The 18,988-nt window shown below is 38.5% G+C and overlaps 1 pseudogene; it reads left to right on the top strand.

Moving 5' to 3' along the window:
- The first annotated feature begins 537 nt into the window (after positions 1 to 537).
- On the top strand, positions 538 to 15,451 carry LOC119471609 (annotated as a pseudogene).
- Positions 15,452 to 18,988: the final 3,537 nt, after the last annotated feature.

The raw sequence follows: 18,988 nt of genomic DNA, 5'->3' as shown, positions 1-18,988 counted from the left end.
ATTAAGCTTGTAAAAGTTCTATCTACTCTATAAAGTTTATACAGGTATACAGGTTGAGCATCCCTAATCTAAAAATCCAAAATCCAATATATTCCAAGATTTGAAACTTTTGTGGCTCTGATATGACATCAAAAGTGGAAAATTCCACACCTGACATATTTGCTTTCTGATGAACCAACGTACACAAACTTTGTTTCATGTATAAAATTATTTTAATGTTGTATAAATTTATCTATCTTTAGGCTACATGTATAAAATGTATATGGAACATAAATGAATTTCATGTTTAAACCTGGACTTCATTCCCAAAATATCTCATTATGTATATGTATGCAAAATTCCAAAATTTGAAACAAATCCAAAATCTGAAACACTCTGGTCCCAAGCATTTTGGATCGGAATACTCAACCTGTATTAGCCCTTTTACCAGGCTTTCCCATTTCCAATACCATTTGTCTCTAGTATTGATTTGTGTATTTAAAAGAAAATACTAAGGAAAAATATTTGAGCGAAGTGGGATTTCCTGATTTTGGAAGTATGGGTAAGATTAGTATGTACTTTCAAAGGCAGAGTGTCCATGTCCATGTGTATGTACATATTATATGATGCCTTGAATATATGTTAGTACCACTGTTTCAGTTTTAAAAAGTATCTTAAGATACATGATAAACTGAATTTTTACTGTTTTATTCATGAATTCAGACAACCCTCAGGAAATACTTAGACTCATAATTTTGGTTCCCTCAAAACTTTGGCCTGCACAAAGCTACAATTGGTAGACTTTTCTCTACCTCACAACATCTACTCAAATTTGTAACACAATTTTTAAACTTAATTTTAACTCACATTTTTAAGTTACGCTGTTTTAACACAGCCTTGATCAAATTTTATGTGAGTTTTCCTTGGGACAATGTCTACCCCTCAGGCTAGTCAGCTGTTGCTAAAAAAGGCAGAAACCACAAAATATCTAGTATTACAGTTAAATTAAAAAAATAAACACACAGATGACTTATATTGAGCATGTTGGAAATACAATTACTTACAGAAAATCATAAGAACATATATGAAATTTTAGCCCTTTAAAAAACAAAATCAAAGATCTAATCTCTTTAATTTCTACTTAAAAGTCTCACCATGATAGATGTTCTGGGATTATGAATAACAAAAAGCTATGAATAGATTCTTTTATTGTCTGTCACTGTTCTATTGAGCTGTGCAAGGTTCTTTGAGATAAACACATTTAAGGTAGAAAGTATCATCAGAAGTACATTAAAATCCAGACTTCACTTTATGCATAGAAATCATGTGGTCTTTTACCCAAGTAAGAACGTAAGATTCTTACCTTCCCTCTTCCCCAGGAGAATATCATCTTTTCTGCTTATCTTGTAGATATCACTTTTCTGCTTATCTTGTAGTGTGGTCAAAGAAATATATAACTTAAAATCTGCCCTCTTAATAAACTTTCAAGTGTAAGCAAATACCTAGAACTTTTTTATTTTGCATGACAAAAACTGTATGCGCATTTATCAGAAACTCCCTATTTCTCCCTCCGTACAGCCCCTGGCAATCATCATTTTACTTTCTACTTCCTTGAGTTTGACTAATTTAGCTACCTCCCATAAGTGGAATCATGCAGCATTTCTTCTCTGACTGGCTTATTTCACTCAGCATAGTGTCCTCAAGGTTCATTTATGTTGTAGCATATGGCAGGATTTACTTTTTTATAAGGCTGAATAATATTCTGCTGTACATATGTGGCACATTTTCTTTATCCATTCATCTGTAGGTGGATATTTAGATTGTTTCTACCTCTTGACTATTGTAGATAGTGCTGCAATGGACATGGAAGTATAAATATCTCATTGAAATCCTCTTCTCAATTCTTTTGTTTAAATACCCGCAAGTGGAACTGCTGGATCATATGGTACTACTATTTTTAATTTTTTGAGGGATATCCTTACTGTTTTCTATGATGGCCGCACAATTTTACATTTCTACCAATAGTGCTCAAAGGCTCCAGTTTCTTCACATCTTCAGCAATGTTTGTTGTTTTCTGTTTGTTTTTTGTTTTGTTTTGTTTTTTAAATAACGGCCCATCATAACAGGCCTGAGGTGATATCTCATTGTGATGTTAAGCCTCTTAACTGGTTTTTGGATATCTAACAAAGATGAGGCACATAACATAATAATCAGCATTTTAGGGAATTCAAGCATGAAATTATTAGAATCTAGCACTCAGCCAGTGGTCAATTGACATCTGATATTTGAGAGACGGAAAAATCTACGGAACAATAATTATGCATTTCTATAGCTTATCCTAAAATTTCTGCACTCTTAGATTATCACGAATTAGTTTCTAGATATTTTTTTAACCTACTGTTACGTGGCTCCTTTTAATAATAGACATTAACTAGTATAATCAATTTTTAAATAAGAAAATTTATATCCCATAAAATTTACTCTTTGAAAGTGTAATGAGCAAGGTTTTTAACCAGAGTTTTATAAAAAATCTCCAAACTTTTTCTTTTTTCTTTTGAGATACAGTCTCACTCTGTCACCCAGGATGGAGTGCAGTGGTGCAATCTTGGCTCACCCCACCCTCCACCTCCCGGGTTCAAGAGATTCTTCTGCCTCAGCCTCTGAGTTTCTGAGACTACAGGTGTGTGCTGCCATGCCCAGCAAATTTTTGCATTTTTAGTAGAGATAGGGTTTCACCATGTTGGCAAGACTGTTCTCAAACTCCTGACCTCAGGCGGTACACCCACCTCTGCCCCCCGAAGTGCTGGGATTACAAGTGTGAGCCACTGTGCCTGGCCAAAAATCTTCAGACTTTTAAATTCATGTGTCTTCTATTATTTGGTTCCCTTCCATCTCCTAAAAAAAGGGTTTGATATTTATTAATAATTCAATGAAGGCTTTTCTGTAATAAGCTTAGACAATACCCAAGTATATATTTTTTACAATAAAACTGAGTAATTTGGAAATATTGGCAGTTGCCAAGAATTACTTTCAGAATCAGAACAATTTTTCTAGTCTCTCTGCTCCTGTATCAGTCACACAATTGATTTTAAGTGTTAAAATTACCCCTCTATATGAATAATCATTTAACCATTCTGTTCTATTTTAATATATGAATCTTCAGTTTGAGCATTTCATCGTATAGATAGAGATTTAGGATCTATTCAGTCAAAGGAAGTTGTGATAGAAATTTTAATTCTTTCATCCGTCATCATTCTCCTTTAGGTTTTAAAGTTTGTAAATTGGCTTTTACAATCAATTTACATATATGGTATAGGTGCGTGTGTATAGATGTACAGTTAGTCATGCATTGCTTAACAATGTGGTCAGGTTCTGAGAAATATATTGTTAGGCTATTTCACTGTTGTGTGAATATCATAGAATGTACTTACAAAAACCTCAATGGTTTAGCCTACTATACACCTAAGCTATATGGTATAGCCTATTGCTTCGAGGCTACAAACCTGTACATCATACTAAATAGTGTGGGCAATAACAACACAATGGTAAATGTTTTTGTATCCAAAACAGTAAAAACAGTATAAAATATTTTTTTAAATGGTATACTTGTTAAGGGCACTTACCATCATTGGAGCTTGCAGGACTGAAAGATGCTCTGGGTGGGTAGATCAGTGAGTTGTGAGTGACTATGAAGGCCTAGTATATAATAGTACACTATTGCAGATTTAATAAACATTGTACAAATTAACTACACTAAATTTATTTAAAATTTTCTTTTCTTCAATAATAAATTCACCTTAATAGAACTTTAAAAAATTTTAAAAATTCTGTGGATACATAGTAGGTGTATATACTTAGGGGGTACATGAGATGTTTTGATACAGGCATGCAGTGTGAAATAAGCACATCATACAGAATGATGCATAATGTGAAATAAGCACATCATGGAGTATTCATCCCTTCAAGCATTAATCCTTTGAGTTAAAAACAATTCAATTGCATTCTTTAAGTTATTTTAAAATATACAATTATTATTGACTATAGTCACTTTATTTTGCTATGAAATAGTAGGTCTTATTCATTCTTTTTATGTTTTTGTACCCATTAACCCCACCCATCACCCCACCAACCTCTCCACTGCCATTCCCAGCTTTTGGTAACCATCCTTCTACTCTCTCTGTCCATGAGTTCAATTGATTTGATTTTTAGATCCCACAAATAAATGAGAACATGTGATGTTTGTCTTTCTTTGCTTGGCTTATTTCACATAACATGATAATCTCCAGTTCCAGATGTGTTGCGAATGACTGGATCTCAATCTTTTTTTTTAAATTATTATTATTTTTATGTAGAAAAACAATTTATTCCATTTTAAGCACTTACACAGTTAGTCACGGAGAGTAACAGCGCTGCTGGTGAAACAGGTCACCCAAAATGGAGATGGCATCAAACTAGTGGCCAAGAGCTCACTCCTAAAAAAAAAAGCAACTTTTACTAAGGATTCATTTAATTTTTAAAACAAATATAAGTTATTGATTTACTCTTCTCAGCTTGACAGTCTACCTTTGGTATAACTGTCAGGTAAAAACATACATCTTTACAACTTGGTGGTTCCAAGTTAAAGACAAAACAAAACACAATTTCACAGAAAGGAAAGAAACAACATGAAAAGAGCTCAAGAAATACACTAACAAGCAAAAATGTATGGGTAAAGAGGAACAGGTAGTTTTTGACTTAACTGAAGAAATTAAGAGGAAACTGGTCTACATATGAAAATGTGCGTTCTGGAAAGTCAGGTGTCAAGATTTTCGAATAGGAATCTATATGTCTTGAATCTCCTATTTTCCGAATAAAAGTGACATCTTTCAGTATTTATACTTCATGGGTCAGACACCTACCTCAATTTCCTTCATGAGTGTTTTATAGTTTTCATTATAGAGGTCTTTCTCTTCTTTGGTTAAGGTAATTCTTAGGTTTTAAATTTTATGTGTGGTTATTGCAAATGGGATTACTTTTAAAATTTCTTTTTCACATTCTTCACTTCTCCATCATGGTTGGTCTTGATTTCTATTTCAATTTTTCCACTAACTGAGCCAAAACCTTCAAATTCTGCTTTTTCGCTGTCATAGTGTGACTCATCAAACAGCATCATTATTAGGGAGTTGCACACTGGCTATAATAAGATGGTTTTGTTCATCCGATGTGTGTGTCCCCAGGGCAAGTCGATGAATGCTGAAATCTTTCCCTTCTGGTCTGGTTATATCTGGAAGCCACTGGGCAGTTAGGCTGGGCTACTCCAGAGCATGGGTCATCACCAAATCATAAAGAAAAGGAGTGTGCTTTTTCCATATTTTGTACTCCTCACTGATCACTCGTTCTTCCACTGCATCATGGAAGGCTGCTTCCTTTTTGGTCATGGTGAGCAAGCGAGCCAGGGAATCCTGGGGTCGAGCATTGCAGGAGGGTCCAGATCTCATTCTTCATATGGCTGAATAGTACTCCATTGTGTGTATGTACAACATTTTCTTATCCATTCACCTGTTGATGGACACTTAGGTGTTTCCAAATCTTAGCTATTGTAAATAGTGATGCAATAAACCTGGGAGTGCAGATATCTCTTCAATATACTGATTTCCTTTCTTTTTGTATATACCCAGCAGTAGGATTGCCAGATCATACAGTAGCTCAATTTTTAGTTTTTTGAAGAACCTCCAATCTGTTTTCCATAGTGGTTGTACTAATTTACATTTCCACCAGTAGTGGACAAGGGTTCTTTCTCCACATCCTTGCCAGCATTTGTTATTGCCTGTCTTTTGGATTCAAGCCATTTTAATGGGGGTGAGATGATATCTCATTGTAGTTTTGATTTGCATTTCTCTGATGGTCAGTGATGTTGAGCACATTTTCATTTGCCTGTTTGCCTTTTGTATGTCTTCTTTAGAGAAATGTCTGTTGAAATCTTTTGCCCATATTTTGATCGGGTTATTAGATTTTTTCTATAGAGTTGTTTGAGCTCCTTATATATTCTTGTTATTAATTCCAAATGTTTTCTCCCATTCTGTGGGTGGTCTCTTCACTTTGTTGATTGTTTCCTTTGCCGTGCAGAGCTTTTTAACTTGATGTGATCTCATTTGTTCCTGTTTACTTTAGTTGCCTGTGCTTGTGGGGTGTTGTTCAAGAAATATTTGCCCAGACCAATGTCCTGAAGAATTTCCCTATTTTTTTCTGGGTTTGTTTCTGGGTTCTCTATTCTGTTTTATTGGTCTATGTGTCTGGTTTTTGTTTTTGCCAGTACCATGCCGTTTTGGTTACTAGAGATCTGTAGCATAATTTGAAGTCAGACAATGTGATTCCTCCAGTTTTGTTCTTTTTGCTTAGGATGGCTTTGGCTATTTTGAGTATTTTATGTTTCCATATAAATTTTAGGATTGCTTTTTCTATTTTTGAGAAGAATGTCATTGGTATTTTGTTAGGGATTGCATTGAATCTGTAGATTGCTTTGGGTAGTAAAGACATTTTAACAACATTGATTCTTCCACTCCATGAACAAGGAATTCTTTTTCATATTTTATGTCCTCTTCAATTTCCTTCATGAGTGTTTTATAGTTTTCATTATAGAGGTCTTTCTCTTCTTTGGTTAAGGTAATTCTTAGGTTTTAAATTTTATGTGTGGTTATTGCAAATGGGATTACTTTTAAAATTTCTTTTTCACATTCTTCACTGTTGGCATATAGAAATGCTACTGATTTTTTAATATGGATTTTGTATTTATCAGTTCTAATAGTTTTCCTGTGGAGTGTAGGGTTTTCCAAAGGTAAGATTACATTATCAGCAAACAAGAATAATTTGTCTTCTTCACATCCAATTTGGATGCCCTTTACATTTTTCCCTTGTCTGGCTGCTCTAGTTAGGACTTCCAGTACTATGTTGAGTAACAGTGGTGACTGACAGTGGGCATGCTTGCCAGATCTTAGAGAAAAGGCTTTCAACTTTTCCCTGTAGAGGAACTGCCTTGATGGTCTTGGACAAGATCTAGAGGAATTATCTGGATTACCAGGCAGATACCCTTGTTCCCTTCCTTTACTTTCTCTCATACAGACAGAATCTCTTTCTCTGTTCTGAGCCACCTAAAGCTAGAGATGGAGTGGCATAAATACCCTGTGGTCACTACCTCTGTGGTTGCACTGGGTGAGACCTGAAGCTAGCACAGTGCTGGTCCCTGTCCAGGGCCTTCCCTGTCAACTGCTTATGTTCACTCAAGACCCTGGGGCTCTACAATCAGCAGGTGGCAAAGCCAGACAAGCCTGTGTCCTTTCCTTTAGGGTAGCGAGGTCCCCCAAGTCCCAGGTGGGTTGTCTGGGAGGCAGGGACTAGTCAAAAACCTTAGAAGTCTACCTGGTATTCTATTATATTGTGGCTGAGCTGGCACTCAACCCACATAACACAGCCCTTCCCTGTGGGTGGAAAGTCTCATAAGTGCCAAGGCAGAAGACTGAAGCCTCAGCCAGTTCCTGTTTAATAAATAGACTATAGAAGTCCAGGTGCGGTGGCTCACGCCTGTAATCCCAACACTTTGGAAGGCCGAAGTGGGTGGATCATTTGAGGCCAGGAGTTCGAGACCAGCTTGGCCAACATGGTGAAACCCCGTCTCTTAAAATAAATAAATAAATAGATAGATAGATAAATAAATAAATAAATAGAATATAGAAAGAAGAATCTAGTTAGGAATAAGTTTCATGAGTGATTCGATATAGTCTTATTGAATATTATGAGTGATATTAGTCTTATTGAATATTAAGCCTTGATTAAAGCCTTCTTTTACTTTATGCATAATTATCTAGGAACTTCAGGTTGCTGTGGTCAGGGACTGATAAGGGACACTATGAAATGTGGCCACAAGGCAAGAGCATAACATGGATTGGTGGCGATCAGCAGAGATAACCTGTTGAATGCCGAAACCAAGCCCTCTGTCACAACCGCATAAGGGTTTCTGGAGGGCATCCAAAATCTCTGAGGTAGCACCAGTGCTTGGGGAAGCACCTCTACTCAGCACACCTTGGAAGGGAACATCTCCTGTCCTTGGGCAAGTCAGAGAACACTCCACTCCCTCTACGCTCTCGTGAAGGGACTGGTATCAGTCAGCCCAACCCCCAGTGGGGGCTTAATTGTCTCTGTGTGGTGCTGTGCTATATTGGTTGCAATCTGTGTCTGCTTTCACTCCCTACTTCTGCACCTGGTTCCTCTTTTGAAGACAGTAAGAAGTAGCACAATTTTTGAAGCCTTCGTTCTTACTTGGCAAGTATAACATAAAGAAGTGCTGACACATCTTGCTGTCCCCTGCTTCAGCTACTTGAAAGTCCTGGGCCCCTTGTTCCTTAGACACATGATCTGTTTGAAGATCCACCCTACTTACCCTGCCCCTCTGTTTTGCACCTAATAAAAGTCAGAATGTCCAGGCACTTGGGGCCACTATTGATCTCTCCGCGAACTGGTGGTAGTGGACCCCTGGGCCCAAACTCTTTTTCTCTTGATCTCGGTTTATTGTGTCTTTATTTCTACAGTCTCTCATCTCCATACCTGTAGAGAATACCCTCTAGACCCAGCAGGGCTGGACCCTACACTTCCTACTCTTCCTTACCCTTCCCAAAGGCAGAATACCCTTACCCGATAGCCACTGCTACTACAGGCCATGAGGAATACTTGCAGACTACCACTGATGTTCCCTGAAGACTCGAGCTCTCTTAAGTCAGCTGAGTGAATGCTCCCTGGCCTGGGACTCACCCTTTAGGGAAGTAAGTTCCCCTCTGGCCCAGGGCAAGCCCAGAAATGCCATCCAAGAATCAAGTCCTGGAGTCAGAGATCCCAAGAACCCACTTGGTGTTCTACTCCCCTGTGACTGCACTGGTGTCTAAGGTGGAAGTCAAAGTCCCCTTTACTTTTTCACCTGCTTTCCTCAAGCAGAAGGAGTTTTACCCCATAGCCACCACAGCTGATTATGTGTTGAGTCACACCTGAAACCAGCAAGTCTCAGAGGCTTACCCAAGGCTCTCAGTGTAGTACTTAGGTGTTGCTGCTGGTTCCTCAGGACTCAAGGGCTTTTCAGTTAGCAGGTAATGAATGCTGGCAGGACTGGGTCCTTTCCTTTAAGTCAGTGGGTTTCCTTCTAGCCCAGAGTATGTCTAGCAATTTTGTCTTGGAGCAAGGATTGGAACAGGGGCCTCGTGACTCTGACTGGTGCTCTATCCTGCTGTGGCTGGGCTAGTATCTTAGCTATAATACATAGTCCTCCGCACTCTTCCCTCTCCTCTCCTCAAGCAGAAAGAGGGGGTCTCTTTTGGAGCTGAGAGCTGTGTAGACTTGGGTTAGGGGATGGGTGATGCTGGGACTCCCTTGGCTGCCCAAGCTGGTGTCTCGGTATGTTGTGTGCACCCCAGTTGGTTGTCTGTTGGCCTAATTCAGCACTAGGACTTACCTACCGAGTTACAGCTTTTATGCCCCAGACTACCTTTCACGTTTTCTTAAGAGTCACAGAGTGCGATAGCCCTTGGTGGTGAGCTTCACAGGCACTCAAGTTCAGACCTCTGAGATAGGTGCTTTCCCTCTGGCTAGGGCTGGTTTCTCTCTTTATGGGCAGGTGTGGGCTGTTTGGTCTTTCTTATTTAATAGAATAGCACTGAGTTCAATGTCTCACAATTATTGTGTCCTCTCTCCCCTAGTTCCCAGAGGTGCTATCAACACCATGTTACTGCTGCCCAGGGAGGCAGAGGGGTGGCACTGGTGATTCAGGACTGTTTATTCTATCTCTTCAGTGCCTCTTTCAGTGATATGAAGTTAAAAGCAGGTACTGTGAGTGCTCATTTGATTTTTGGGGTTCTTATAAAGATTTTTTCCTGATGGTTGTTAACTGAGTGTCCTTGCTGGTGGGACAATGGGTAGAGCTTTCTATTCCTCCATCTTGCTCCACTTCTCCATAAATATTCAAAAGCCTAATGTTCTAAGAGAGTTACCAGTCAAGTTTCTGATTAGCAAGCTATGATATGTAGTTGAGTAGTTATTAGAGTTAAAACTACAGAGAGTGTTAACAGTGGCAGAGACTTTAGAAATGCTTTAGCTTAACTCCCTTAGCAGTTGAGGGAACTTAGGCTCAGAGAAGGTAAAATTACTTTCCCATAGTCAGAGAGAGAGAGAGAGAGATAGGGACACCCCCGTAAAAACTCCAAGAGGTTGTATTGATTGCAGATAGCTGTCCCAGAAGCAGTGTCTTTGGAATGCCATTTAAGGCCCAACTAAGAAGGAAAAGGGGAAGGTTGCAGCTGGTTGTTTTTGTTGCTCTTGATTCTTAAGGATGCCATTTTATTATCTTTCAATCAGGCTTTATTGTAAAATGTTTTTAGCCAAGATTAGAATTATTTTTTTAAAGAGGCCTAATGTGAAGAAGAGCTGAGCTAAGCCACATTCTTTAACTGAATTAAAGAAAAGAAAATCACAAAAATAAAATTATTACCAAAATAATAGCTGGAAGAAAGGGCTCCCTTGACACAGGTGATCCTGCCTCAGCTCAGAAATTGAGGTAACATGAGAAAGCAGTGTTGAGGCAGCTACCGGTGAGATTCAGATTAAATAATGAATGAGCTGGCCAGGAGTTAAGAAGAAAGTGTTTAGGAGTGTTTGGCTCAGAGTAAGAGCTTATTTTCCTCCTAATTCAGCACTAACTTGAGCCCTTTCAACCTTGAGCCCTCAGGTTGCAAAATGTTCTCTAAAACAAATTGTTATACACCTTTAAGTTGCAGCTATTGATATTCTTTCTTTTGCATAAGGCTAAACTTTTGTTTAAGAGGGTTATGGGAGAAGGGTTAGGACTCTTGCTTAATTAGCTCAGCTGGATTCCTCTAACGCTAAGTTTCCCAACGTGGGCAATTTCAGCATCTGGGGCTGAATATTTTGTTGTGGGTGGCTGTCCTGGCCATGTAGGATGTTTAGCAGCAAACCTAACCTTCATTCACTAGATGTTTTTAGGACCCTCCTCAGTTGTGACATATAAAAATGTCTCCTGACATTGCTAAATGTCTTCTAGGAGGCCCCAGCCTGCCCCAGACCTGTACTTTGAGAACCACAGCTTTAATGAAAGAGCTGAAAGACAGATGACTATATTGACCTCTAGACTTTGCCATGAAGTTACCATGATTCTTAAAAAAAAAAAAAAAAAATTGATCACAAAATTTACTCTATTCCAAATTAAGTTTTTATGCATTCACTAAGCATTTTACTGACTGTCTGCAAGCACTGTGCTAGGCCCTTGGGGTACATAGATAAGTATGATCTGATCCCTGCCTTAAAGGTCATTGATTCTACTACAGATAGGAAGTAATGCCTTACTCGTTCATTTCAATTCATGGCTGTTAAGTGCAATCATATATCTTAAGTAAATATAACGTATAGTGGAACTGCAAAGATGAAGTCTTCCCGTTCACTCTAGGGGAAAGGTGTCAGTTAAGGCTTTGCTGATAAAGGAGTAACCACATGAGGCTATATTTCAAGTCACCAAACAAAATAAAATTAACCTCCAGACATCTAAATATAGTATTTTGATATGGTATTTTCTGCCTGTTGTTTTAAATTTTATATGTATAATACATCATTTCTTTGATATTGTGTTAGGATTCTCCCAAGAAACAGAATCAATAGGACATATGCACACATATATACATATGTATGTACATATATATATATACACACACACACAAAAAGAGATTTATAAGACATTGGCCCATGTGATTTTGGAGACTGAGAAATCCCATGATTTTCTATATGAAAACTGGAGACCCAGAAGATGAGCTGATAGTATAGCTCCAGACTGAATGCAAAAGACTGACATTCCAAATCAAAAACCAGCAGAGAAAGCACATTCTCCCTTACTTCTTCTTTTGGTTCTATTTAGGCCTCCTGAGGATTGGATGACACCTACTCATATCGGGTAGGGCAATATACACCTCCATATCTTGTCCTATCAAAGATATTCAGGAGTAGTAACACAAATGAAGCTGTCATCCATGATAACAGTACCTTCTTCTAGAATACCTTCTGAAGGACCTGCTTGAGACTGCTTTACAGTGCCTTTTTAAGAAAAGTAGGAGTACACTCTAAAATAATGATAAAAAGTGTATTATAGTAAATACATAAGCTGGTAATGTAAATCATTTATTATCAACTATTGTATACTGTACAGAATTGTATGAACAACACTTTTATAAGACTGGCAGCACAGTAGGTTTGTTTACACCAACATCACCACAAACATGTGAGTACCGCATTGCACTATGATGTTAAGATGGCTACAATGTCACTAGGCAATAGGAATTTTTCAGCCCCATTATTATCTTATAGAGCTACCATCATATACGTGGTCTATTTTTGACTAAAACGTTGTTCAGTGTGTGACTCTGTGTGTGTGTGTGTATGCATAACAATTTTCATTTAATTGGTGGTAGTCTGACTTACCCAAAACACAAATATAAACTTTTTTCTTTTCTTTTTAGAGACAGGGTCTCACTATGTTGCCCAGGCTGATCTTGAACCCCTGGGCTCATGCTATTCTTTTGCCTTGGCCTCCCTAAGTGCCAGAATTACAGGTGTGAGCCACTGCACCTGGCCCAAATGTTAAATTAAAATGGTCATTGAGTATCAAAAGCAAACAAAAGCAAACAAACAAAAAACCAACTCAATAGTTTGCAAAGCCAGTGTACTTTAAAACAGTAGAAAGTCAGGTAACTTAATATAGCACATAATGTTAAGGCTAGGGACTTGGCAAACTTAGTCTTTTGTTATTTTCAGGTAACTTTCATGATTGACAGGGTTCCCAAAATTGGAAATTGAATTGAGGAATAGTAGGTCAGGCCAGGCAAGCACTGCTGGAGGGTGCTGCTTACACAGGTAGAGCTGATGTAAACAAATCTCCAGATACTAGAGAATCTAGGATTGTTTATTGTGGCAAAAAAATTATATTTTGAGGGTATTTTACACTTACAGTAACTGATATTGCTATTTATAAACATATCACATAGGCTGTTTTTAGCAAATATGTACATAATTATTTATACATTTTTAACTCGTTTATTATAAAATTAGTCTTTACTGAAGTATAAAGAAAAATTACCTGTAATTTCAGTACCCAGAGATTACCATAAACATTTTGAATATAGTCAGATATATAGTTTTTTTTTTTTTTTTTTTTTTTNTTTTTGAGACAGAGTCTCACTCTGTCACCAGGCTGGAGTTCAGTGGCGCAATCGTGGTTCACCGCAACTTCCACCTCCTGGGTTCAAGCGATTATCCTGCCTCAGCCTCCCGAGTAGCTGGGATTACAGGTGCCTGCCACCATGCCCAGCTAATTTTTTGTATTTTTAGTCAAATATATATCTTTTTAAAAATTGATATTAGCCCGCGGGCGGCACCCACCGCCGGCTCCACCCATCCGGGTCCAGGAGGCCGAGGCCGTGGCCGAGACGCAGAAGCGGAGCCTGGAAAACTTCTTTGCCAAAAGGGACAAGAAGAAGAAGAAGGAGGGGAGCAACATGGCTGGGCGGGCGTGGGGACCCGGCCGGGAGATGGCGGGACGGCGAGCGCGCTGCGGGCCCAGGGGCCGCCACCAAGGCTGTGACGAAGGACTTGGATGAATAGAAAGAATTGGAGTAAGAAGAGGTTGACTACAGTGGCATCAGGGTTCAGGCAAAGCAAATAAGTGAAAAGAAGACGATAATGAAAAGAGACAAGATCCAGGTGATAACTGCGAAGAAGGTGAAGGTGGTGGTGGTATGGAAAAATCCTCTGGTCCTTGGAGTAAAACAGCTCCGGTGCTTCCAAACCAGCAATGACTAGTGGTGTGCATAGGCCTCCTGGGGCCTGGTTAACCACAACAAGGAAAATACCGCAAGGACCACCAGAAATCTACAGCGATACACGGTTCCCATCCCTGCAGTCAACTGTCAAGCATGTAGAAAGCCGGAGCAAGTACTTAAAATGAATGCTACCTGGAATTAAATGACTGCCTTTGGTATATCTACATCTTACTTAGGGACATGAATTAAAAAAATAAAATAAAATGGGAAGAAATGTAAATGACATCAGATGGAAATGTTTTTTGGGGTGGCTTTTAGAATAAATCCCAGCCTTTTAGCTGCTTTGAGAGCACAGTTGGCTTGAATTTAAACCTCCACGTGGACTTGCTCCTCTGCTCTGTCTTAAAAAATGTATAAGGGGGCCGGGCACGGTGGCTCACGCCTGTAATCCCAGCACTTTGGGAGGCCGAGGCGGGTGGATCACGAGGTCAAGAGATCGAGACCATCCTGGTCAACATGGTGAAACCCCGTCTCTACTAAAAATACAAAAAATCAGCTGGGCATGGTGGCATGTGCCTGTAATCCCAGCTACTCAGGAGGCTGAGGCAGGAGAATTGTCTCAACCCAGGAGGCGCAGGTTGCGGTGAGCCGAGATGGCGCCATTGCACTCCAGCCTGGGTAACAAGAGCGAAACTCTGTCTCAAAAAAAAAAAAAAAAAAAAAAAAACGTATAAGGGACCTTTGGGAGGGCAGTGATTTACCACACTCAAGTTTCTTTACCTGATCTAGTCAGATCCACTCCCACAAAATCGATGTCAGGAGAAATCATTGACTAATGAGTAGAATTTACTTGAATGAGAAAATTGTTACCCTTGTGCATAAAGAGAGAGATGTATTATCTATCACTTGCTAAAAGTGAAAGACTTAGGAGGAATGTCATTACACAGCTTTTAACAGTTTTCTTCAAGTGTCCTGAAATAGGGTCACAGTTAATGCTATTCAATAGAAGATAGGACTCTAGAGTTTCAGGACAGTGTTCTGTGTTTTCTGTTCGAATTGAAGCCTTAAAATTGTTTGATAAGGATTGTATATACACCTCCCCATCTGCCCCTCCCCAGATTCTTCTAAGGGGTGGCATTTTTAAATTCAGGGATGAATATTTTCAAAAACCCTAGTGAAGAAGATATATTTACTGATTACATTTCTTTTCCCTTAGGGATAAAGAAATGGAGAAGAGCTTTGAAGTAGTAAGACACAAAAATAGAGGTAGGAAGGAGGTTTCAAAAAAACAGGCCTTAAAACTTCAGCTAGACAACCAGTATGCTATGGCTGAAAATCGGAAAAGCAGCCACTCACATACAATTAAGAAATGGGCTTTGCTAACCCTTCTGAGGTAAATAGACTGAAGGTAACCACCATGAACACCATTCATCATCTGATTTCTGCTGGATCTACAGACACTGATGCAGACCACTCGATTTCATGACTGGCCCTATTGTACTGTGGAAGTTGAAGTGTCATGACTGCTCTATGCATATTGGATTTAGGGGAATTTTCATTGTTAGATAAATGTGTGAACTAGTTGCAACAGTGTTCTTTTGTATTTACTCTGCAAATACAAAAAAACAAAACCTGCAGCCAGTAGTTATTTCAAAATCTTTTTATGTTCAGATACTGAGCCTTCGTAAGGGTTGACTACCTCATATTTGATGCACTCATTGTGGACTTCATATGGATCACAACTTCTGGATAAGAAAGTTACAACTAAGGTGTCAAAAGATGTGAACCTTGAAACCAGCTCTACTGGATTCTTATCAGAAATTCTACATAAAAAGTCAGCCATCTGGGTTCTGATCTGCTGTAAAAGATGAGGATTTAAGTGATGTTAATTAAGGTGTGCTGTGCCCTACCCTTAAGGAATAGGCTCTGTAATATGTTATGGCTACATTAGACTTCCTGGAACATACCGCTGAAAAGAACTGATGTGTTCGGATCATCTGTGTAGGGCTGTGATTTGTAGTCTAAACTTTTAGTTGTATTCTGAGGTAACCACAAAATAAATTCAACCACACTGGGGTCCACCAAGTGGGGGAAAGGGTGAAGGAGAGAATAATTTTTTTTTTTTTGTAATTTTTTATTTGGATAGTGCTTTTTGTTTTGTTTTGTTTGTGTTCTACATTAAAGCCTTTTTTGCTTTGACTTGAAATAAGTTCTTTGGTCTATGGCCATACCACCCTGAACATGCCAGATCTCATCTGAAATAAGTTCTTTGACAGAGCATATTGCTTGGTTAAGTAACCTGAAGTGTGCATTAGGATTGTGAAATGTCTCCTGAGTATGTGAATCCTGAGGGTGGAAGAGGGTGGAACCAAATAGCCTTTGATGTAAAGGAGATGCTGGAGGCTCGACTTCAGGTGCTGCTAATGCCTCGTCTAATCAGGTGTAAATTGTATAATAAACTGCAGTGGGGAGAATATGCTTTCTGCTCAGGCTAAGGGGTTCACTGATCTGTGCTTACAAATTCAGAGCAACATGAGCAAAACCTCAGCTAAAACCCATTTAAGTGTCATGGATTGTGCATGATCTTTGATAAGAATTCCTTATATACTTGTGCCCAAATTTTCAAGGTATTGGCTATTCTAAAGGTGCAGTGATTATACCAGCTAGCTCTGTTTTCAACCTTTTGGCATGTCTTTATGTTCCTTTGGAGAGTCAGGGCAAAGACAGGTGATGTAGCACTTCCGTTTTTAATAATTGCAGCTTAAAAATACCTATTAATTTTAGTTTTTGGTCCCTTAAAGGGACTTGAGGAAGCTACCCAGGATTACAGAAGAGTATCCACTTAATGAGATAGTCTGGCAGTTTCCTAGTTTTGTATCTTTGGTTCAATAGAAATATCTGAAAGGGGTAATGCGACCACATGATGCAGAGTCCGGGTTTCTCTATAATAAATCCCTTTGCCAAATGCATGAGTTTCAGACTTGCTACTGGCAAGAGTGAAGCAAGTGGGTGAGTAAAACTATTTTGATGTGGGAGCATTTTCAGATAGGAGTTTAGTCTTGATGAAAGTATCAGTGCAGGAATTGGACTCTGAGGAGTGTTTTAGTATCTTCTGACGGGGCCTGCCACCCACATCTGGACCATAATGTTGACATTTGAGGTGGCAGGTAGGATGCCTGCCTTCTAATGTGTTTGGGTGAGTAGCTGAGCCTGCCAAGGGGAGGTTGAATGATTAAATCAGAAATGGGATTCTGGTAAACTGAAGACTTTATTTGGGAACCAAAAACCTTAAGAAATAGCCTCTTCATCATTAACTGTGTATTTTCCCTGAAAAGTATGCATTTTTTCCTAGCATAATTTTGTTTAGGGTTATGTTACTGAAGAATGAACAGAGATGAATAAGTGGAAGTGTTATATAAAGGCATACTGTACTCAAAATCTAAAGACCTGCAGCAGATTTAAATTCCAACTCTTATTAAAACTTTTTAAAAGATTGTGAAAATATCAAAATGTACATGAATCAAGTTTTAATATACCATGTGATGGGTGGATAAGGCTGTCCATTGTACCATTTGTTTGAATTCTCCAGCATGGTTTGGCAATGCAAGATCTCTGTAATATTAACAAATTCAATAAAAAGTAAATATATGGAAAAAAATTGGTATTATACTACATATAGTACTGTTTTGTAAACTACCTTTAAAAAGAAAGCTTATCATGGCCATTTCCCCATTTCTCTAAATGTTTTTGAACTGCTGTTGTTTTCATTGCTGTTGTATTTTTATAATCTATTTAATACATGTCTTTAATACATCCAATAAATTTATTTAATAAATCCCCTATTTCAAATTTAGGTAACTTTCGATTGTTAAGTACTATATATTGTTGCAGTGAACCTACTTTTACTTAGCTATTTGTATTCTCTCTGATAATATCTTTAAGATTGATTCCTAGAAATTAAGTTGCTGCATCATAGATCAGATATAGTTTGAAAGTTGTCTAATCGCTTTCTGTGTGAATTTTCTATTGCTGCTATAACAAATTACCACAAACTGGCCAGGCATGGTGGCTCATGCCTGTAATCCCATCACTTTGTGAGGCCGAGGCAGGCAGATCACTTGAGGCCAGGAGTTTGAGGCCAGTCAGGCCTACATGGCAAAACCCCATCTCTACTAAAAATACAACAATTAGGTGGGCGTGGTGGTCCACACCTGTAATCCAAGCTACTCAGGAGGCTGAGGTGTGACAATCTCTTGAACAGGGTAGATGGAGGTTGCAGTGAGCCAAGATTGTGCCACTGTACTCAGCCTGGTTGACAGAGTGAGACACTGTCTCAAACATAACAAAAACAAATTGCCACAAACTTAATGATTTTAAACAATACAAATTTATGTTCTTAACAGTCCTGTAGGTCAGCAGGGTTGCATTACTACTGGAGGACCTGAGGGATAAATGGTTTATAAGGCCTGTGGAATACATTTTCATTCTTTAATCCATCATTATTCTCCTTTCGGTTTTTAGGTTCCAGCAGCTGCCTGCATTTCTTGGTTTATAGTCCCTTCTTCCATCTTTAATGACAATAGCGTAGCGTCTTCAAATTTTTTTTCTTTCTCTCTTTCTCACCTCTGCTTCCTCCATCATTTCATCTCCTTGTCTTACTCTGACATTCCTGCCTTCATCTTCCTCTGTGATTACATTAAGCCCACATCAATATGGCTGATCCAGGATAATCCCCCCATCACAGGAGTCTTAATCACATCTGCAAAATCCCCTTTGTCATGTGGTCAACATGCTTAGGGTCTAGAGATTAAGATGTGGATATTTTGGAGAAACATTATTCTATCTAGTGAACCATCCGAAAACATTTTACCAATATATAATCCTGTTAGCAATTTATGAGAGTACTTTTACGCTAAAACTTAACTAACTCTGGGTATTAAAATTTTCTTAAAGCTTAACTAATGTGGTAGGGAAAATGGTGATTTTTTTTTTCAGTGTTAATTTGAGTACTAGTAAAAATATTGTTCATATGTTTGTTGACAATTTAAATTTATTGTTTTGTTGCAAATCAAAATCACAATGAGATACCACCTTACTCCTACAAGAATGGCCATAATCAAAAAATAAAAATGAATAGATGTTGGCATGGATGTGGTGAAAAGGGAACACTTTTA

The sequence above is a fragment of the Cebus imitator genome, unplaced genomic scaffold (genome assembly GCF_001604975.1).
Source record: "Cebus imitator isolate Cc_AM_T3 unplaced genomic scaffold, Cebus_imitator-1.0 Scaffold3, whole genome shotgun sequence".
Lineage (NCBI taxonomy): Eukaryota > Metazoa > Chordata > Mammalia > Primates > Cebidae > Cebus > Cebus imitator.
This window is presented reverse-complemented; position numbering and strand designations above follow the sequence as displayed.